Source organism: Strongylocentrotus purpuratus, unplaced genomic scaffold (genome assembly GCF_000002235.5).
Source record: "Strongylocentrotus purpuratus isolate Spur 01 unplaced genomic scaffold, Spur_5.0 spur5_scaffold_3, whole genome shotgun sequence".
NCBI lineage: Eukaryota > Metazoa > Echinodermata > Echinoidea > Camarodonta > Strongylocentrotidae > Strongylocentrotus > Strongylocentrotus purpuratus.
In genome coordinates, this window is record NW_022145609.1 from 781,033 (window position 1) to 787,285 (window position 6,253).

Consider the following 6,253-nt stretch of genomic DNA (forward strand, 5'->3'; position numbering starts at 1 on the left):
GAAACGAAGGGAAAGTAAAATGCAAAGAAGATGATATGCATCACCTATATAAAGACGAATCTGACCCACCCCTACCAAGACACCACATCACTGTCCGAATATTAGTCCTTTCAACATTATCAAGGGGCTGCAACCCCCTCCTTCGCCTTATATGCCCAAGCATGCTTTTAGAATTTCTTCAAATTATTAAGATTAATTATGAAAAATTTCATTAAATATCCCTAAATATTATCTGTGATGTGATCAGGGATGTAGCCACAGGAGTACGGTGTCACAGAAAGGGATGCCATGACTCCATTTCAGGCCCTCATCGATGGCCTTGTTACTATGCCTAGTTAATTCCCATTGGCTATCCACTACGTAAGGCCGATCGATGCCACCCCTCCCCCCCCCCCCTCCCCCCCGCTATTGCAAGTCATACAAATTAGTTAAACCACTTACACTCCCAAGTAATGTTGTGATTGCCAGGTGCGTTCCGACCGGCTGTGAAAAATAACATACGACCCAAACAGTACGGTTTTCAAGATTTCATTTCTCAGTTGTGGATACCTTACTTTGCATTTACATGTTTTCAACATATCTATAAGTCTTTTCTTGTTGTCAGGAGTTATCAAACCTCGGGAACCTATCTCTATACACATTAATTTAGGAGTCCAGCCGGCTTCTGAGATATCATGTGTTAGTCCGGCGTACCTGTCAAGCTTTCTTTGGTGAGCCTGTTGAATGTTGGTTTCAAATGGAATTGTCAACTCAAATACTAGTATTTCCTTTTTTCTAAAATTAATGAAACATAAATCAGGTCTTTGTTGTGTTGGAACAATGGTTGGGGGAACCGTCCCTCCACTGATTGTCTCCCCTTCCACGTCAGCATATACTTGGTGATCACTATCAAGGCCGTTCTGTTTGATGGTCTTTAGCAGATTATGTACAATGTTATTGTGGCGCCACGTGTATCTATTTAACATTTCCTGACAATTATTCAATACGTGATGCAAAGTACCTTTGGCTTGACATAAACTACACAAGTCATTTATTCGCTTACCCCATCTATACAAGTTTTTATTACTCGGCAGACTATCAATCGCTGCATTTATTGCAAATTTCATAACTCCTTGTGGTAGATTGAAGATGATGGACTTCCAGGACAAGTCACAGTTTTCTATTTCTAGTACCTTCATGAATTCACCTTGGACTAGGAGAGGTTCTATTTCATTTTTCCACTTTTTCCTGCTTTCCTCTTTCAGGTTCATTTTGACTGATTTTTTAGTATCTTTCCAATTCGTTTGTAAACTGGTTTGATGAATTTGGTGTGCAACCTGAATTGTAGATGACTTTCTGGTCCAGTTTTCCTCTCTGGCCAGTTGTTGATCTAGGGCGTGAACTACCATTTCGTCGCCTTTAACTTTCGATCTACTGTAGGCAAGGCAATGACATGTTTGGTAGAGTTCAGAGATAGTGGGAATATTAAGCCCCGCTGGGGCATGAACTACAGCAATATTGGCACCACACCGGGGGATGCCCATCCATTTTTTAATGTATTTGTCTAGAAGTGTATCTAGTTGTCCAAGGTGAGTTGCATGAAGGTCATGTACAGTTAACATATATCTCATAGAGGAGAGAGCATAATCATTAAGGATTTTTAGCTTATACTCGTTTTTTATGTTTACACTATCTATATTCGTGAGGGTACTATCAACCTTATCTCTGATGAAATCATATGTTTCTGAAGTCTTCATCCTGAAAGTTATTTGAGATCCGAGAAATTTAATAGGATTATTTTGTACAGATGCAATTTGTTCCCTAGCTAAGCAAAAATCAATAACTGTTGGTTTACCGCCTGAAATTGATAAGGAACGACACTTCTTAGCTTTGACTGTTAAGCCCATACTACTGAGAAGTTTATCTACTTCTTGAACAAGTTTTTGATGATACCTTTTATTTCCAGTTATCAGGTTAAAGTCGTCGGCATACGGGGTAGTTATTAATTTCTGGCCGGCGAAATCGTAGCCATATTGCTGCTTCTGGGTTTCAAGATATTCAATAATTGGGTTGAAGCACATGAGAAATACAATTGGGGATAGAGGGTCTCCCTGAAAAACCCCTTTCCTGAAAGCAAAGCGTTCCGATTGCCACCCCGGACCGCAAACTCTGCCATTTAGTCTTGAGTAGAGAACATCAATGTAACGGGCTACTGGTTGAGGTATTGCGTAACGGCTTAATGACGTAAAGATCAGCTGATGACTCACGCTGCCAAACGCGTCGGCCAGGTCGAAGAATGTGATGTGCAATGTTTTTTGTTTACATCGAGCATGTTTCAGAATTTCATGTACGACTTGGTTGTGTTCTATACAGCCGTTCACTCCGTTAATGAATGCCTTCTGGACCTGTTTATCTATGAATTCATTGGCTGTGAGATAGGTTGACATTCTCTCCGATAAGATCTGATTAAATATTTTACCAATGCAACACGTCAAAGATATCATCCGGAAATTTTCTGGTTTTGTTGTTTCACCAGATTTGAAAATTAAGGCAACTTTTGATTCGGACCACATTTCGGGGGGATCACCACTTTCCAAAATCTTATTATATAATGTTGCCAGGAAGTGGTGGGTACAGTACAAGTTTTTTAGCATTCCATACATGAGACCATCATCACCGGGTGCTGATCTTGCTTTTTTCCGTTTCAGAACATCCTTAACATCCTTGGGTTTGAACGAGTTCATATCGAAGCTTTGGTAGTTTTCCGAATTCACGTTGACGTACGGGAACCAGGACAACGACGTAAGATCAATAACATTGGGGACGCTGTACTTTGTACAAAAATATTCGTCCGCTTCCATCTGAGAAAACGTTGGCCGAGGTGACTTTTCATGTAACGAGCCATTACAAACTTTCTTCGAGAAATCATAGAAGTTATCCCGAAATCTTTTCTCCAAGTGGGCTCTAGATTTTTCGTCCCTGTGTTCCTTTGTTTTTTTCTTTAAGTACGATATTGTTTTTATTGCAAGTTTAAATGCTTCCCGGTCCTCTTTGGTTGCATTTTTGCCGAATGCTTTTTTTCGTAGTAGGTTTTTCCGTTTCCTAGCCTGAGTAAGCGTTTTTGGTTCGTGTTCAATATACATCTGGTTGGTTTGATTTTCCAGAAATTCATTTTGCTCCTGAAAAAAGGGGTAATAAGGGACAAATTGATGAGATTTACTTGAGGTAAATTGATGAAACTGATTCGTTGGAATTACTCAAAAGAACATTCAGCAGCAGTTATTTCGGGAGTAAGCTGCGTTCCAACAGTACTTCAAGGTCTCTTATTTCAACACTCGTTGCACTCGAGGCGTCACCTCGATTGCGTCAATATCTGCCCTTATTACCCCTCTGAAGGCAATTAACCCATAATAAATATATAGACCGGTAATACAACGCATTGTTAGCACTGCTAATGTTTCATTCACTTTTTGTACAATGTTACTCTCACATATGTAACCACGGCAGAGTAAGTTGAAACTCCCATGATATAAATGCAAAGGCACAGCCTATCTTTAGAGACAAACAAAATCTCAAGGAATCATTTCACGGGCTCATTTTTTAGTACTAATCAGTCAAGTCACTGATAATTATTGTGAAATGTGTATAAACCTATTCATTTACCAAGTTTTTTTTGTTTCGCTCACCAGTCAATTGAAGGCTCAGTTTACAAAGAAAAGAATTATGATACAAAACGTAAACAATGGACATTCATAGGCTCTTATATGTGTGACCTCGGCATTTCAAAAGTTGAAACTCCTATGATATTACTGCAAGGCACAACAGATCTTCAGAGACCGAAACAATCTCAAAGAATCTAACAAATATATTGTATTTCTTTATTTTCTTGATGCAAAAAGGGTAAAATGTGTGGAGAAAGCTTGTTTGACCTCTTTTAAATCTCTGTAATCAATTCAAATTCATTACGTCCTTTAATACCAATGAAAGTTATGCAATCGCTGAATAATTCATTTTTTGGTACTAATCAGTCAAGTCACTGATAATTGTGAAAATTGTTTATTAAACCTATTCCTTTACCAAGTTGTAAGGTGGCACTAGGTGTTGGTATTGGCTGCATAGTTGTGACAATTGATAAATCTGGCAAAGGGACAAGGAAAGTATACTTATTCTACATAATACAGTACTATATATTTACATGGCCAAAATCTGAAATTTGCAGTACCGTATTCCACGATAAATCCATTTCTATAATACATGTATTAAAGTTAGCTTTTGAACCAACATTGTTTTGTAAGGCCAAGTCCCTTCCCTAAACTTTGACAAAGCTCTTTGCAGTCGATTGTTAATAGTAAATACATCACAATCCACCGACCAAATTGCCAATTTGAGGTTCGCATTGACTTAGTAATCTCTTATTTCGAACACTCATAATTTTCTTAATATTCAGCGTAGCTGCTCCGAGGCTTTGAAACAGACTTCCGCTTGAGTTGCGGGATGCTTCTTCGTTGGATTCTTTTAAATCCTCACTAAAGACTTTCTTTTTTAATTCTCCCTGTTAGTCTGTAGCTTTAATGTGCTATTCACGGTAGATGTAATGTAATTGTCTTAATTTGAATTTGTAATGTTTTGGCCTAAAATTAATTGTATTCTATTGTATTTATAGGTATTGACTATATGTATCTGTGCTTATGTATTTTGAATTAAGTGTAGGTTGATTGCGCTATATAAATACAATGTAATATTATTATTATTAATTATATTTGTACAGAGGGTACTGCAAACTACGTTAAGCTGTGAATGGCAATATTGAATTTCTCGCCAATCATCGTGTGTTTCGAATACTTAGCGACCGCAGACGGCCGAAATTATCAGTTCTCTATCAAATTTTCAGCATGTTGAAATTTTGTGGCGGCAAAAAAAAAATCCTTGTGATTCCGTTCAGATTTCGTTGGAGACCGAAACCCTCATTTCTTGATGTTTCCATGCCGTGCGATTCCGTGTCTAGTCGTCACAACTTCGTTCGTAGTCGTTGTCGTTGTCATTGTCAACGACCATTGGCGGCAAAATTGACGTCTCGAATCCTGGCGACACATTGCGCTGCAAATAACGAATTGGTGCGACGACGGATTGCGAATTTCGGCCGGAGGGTAACAGTTGATGACTGTTGATGGTGGATCGTTTGTGAGTACCTGCGGCTTTGCAACGGTTGTCTGCGACGGGTTACGATTTTGCAACGATGGTCCACGATTTTAAACTTTTAGCGCAGTTTTGTTCACGTTTTGTGACGTCAGTGACCCGCACAGGCTTTGATGTCGGCCACTGAGTCACGTCATCGTCGCCGCAACCCATTGTCAGCCGCAGTTCCTTGCCGCCAGCCAATCTGCTGCCAGCCGTCTGACCTCGTTCCTTGTTGCCGAGCTCCGTCGAGACATCGTCACTCGCCGCCCAGACAACGTCCGATTTTGGTCGCTAGACTCCGTTCCCTGCCGCAGCCATTCGTCCATTGCCGTCGTATTGTCGCAGAAGGTCGTTCCCACCCGACAGCGAATCTTGGTTTTCACCTTATGCCGTCGATTTGCCGCCAGAATTTTGTGATGTTCACGTCCGTCGCCTTTCGCGGGGTTTTTGCCGCTACTACGTGAGCCGGCCTTTAACTTGTAAATTCGAGCGACAATTATAAAAGCTGATTTATTATTTTCAATTTCATGTCAGATATTCAGCTTTGAACGAACCATATTAAGTCCGTAAATAGATTATCATCTATCCTACGGGTCATTTTCGTTCGAAAACCTTTTTTTTTCCATTGAGTTTCATTAATAATTTATATTACTCTTGGTAGCAAGAGGAGCTCTAGAAGTTAGAAGCGACTCACATGGCTACTGTTTTGATCTCAATTAATTACTGACACACATAGATATTTCGCAAATTTAATAAATATAGCTGGTATTAGGGCAAACAATTCAAACTCTCGACTTGTTTTATTGGGTAGAGTAAAATGACACAATCATCATCAATTATGGGTGAGACTTTTTCATTCTACGTTTGTGTTAGGCAATGCTGTTAAAAATACTTTTGCATCGACGGCTTCCCATAAACATATACTGTGTGGTTAGGGCTTAAATATGCTGTAGCATTTTACATGCACATGCACATACACATGCAAAAAAGCAACTCTGATAAACGAAATGAAGTAAATAAAGTAAATGAAGATTCGCTTGTCACCCTTTTTTTAAAACTAATTTAGTATTATCTTAATTAATTTACATGAATATTA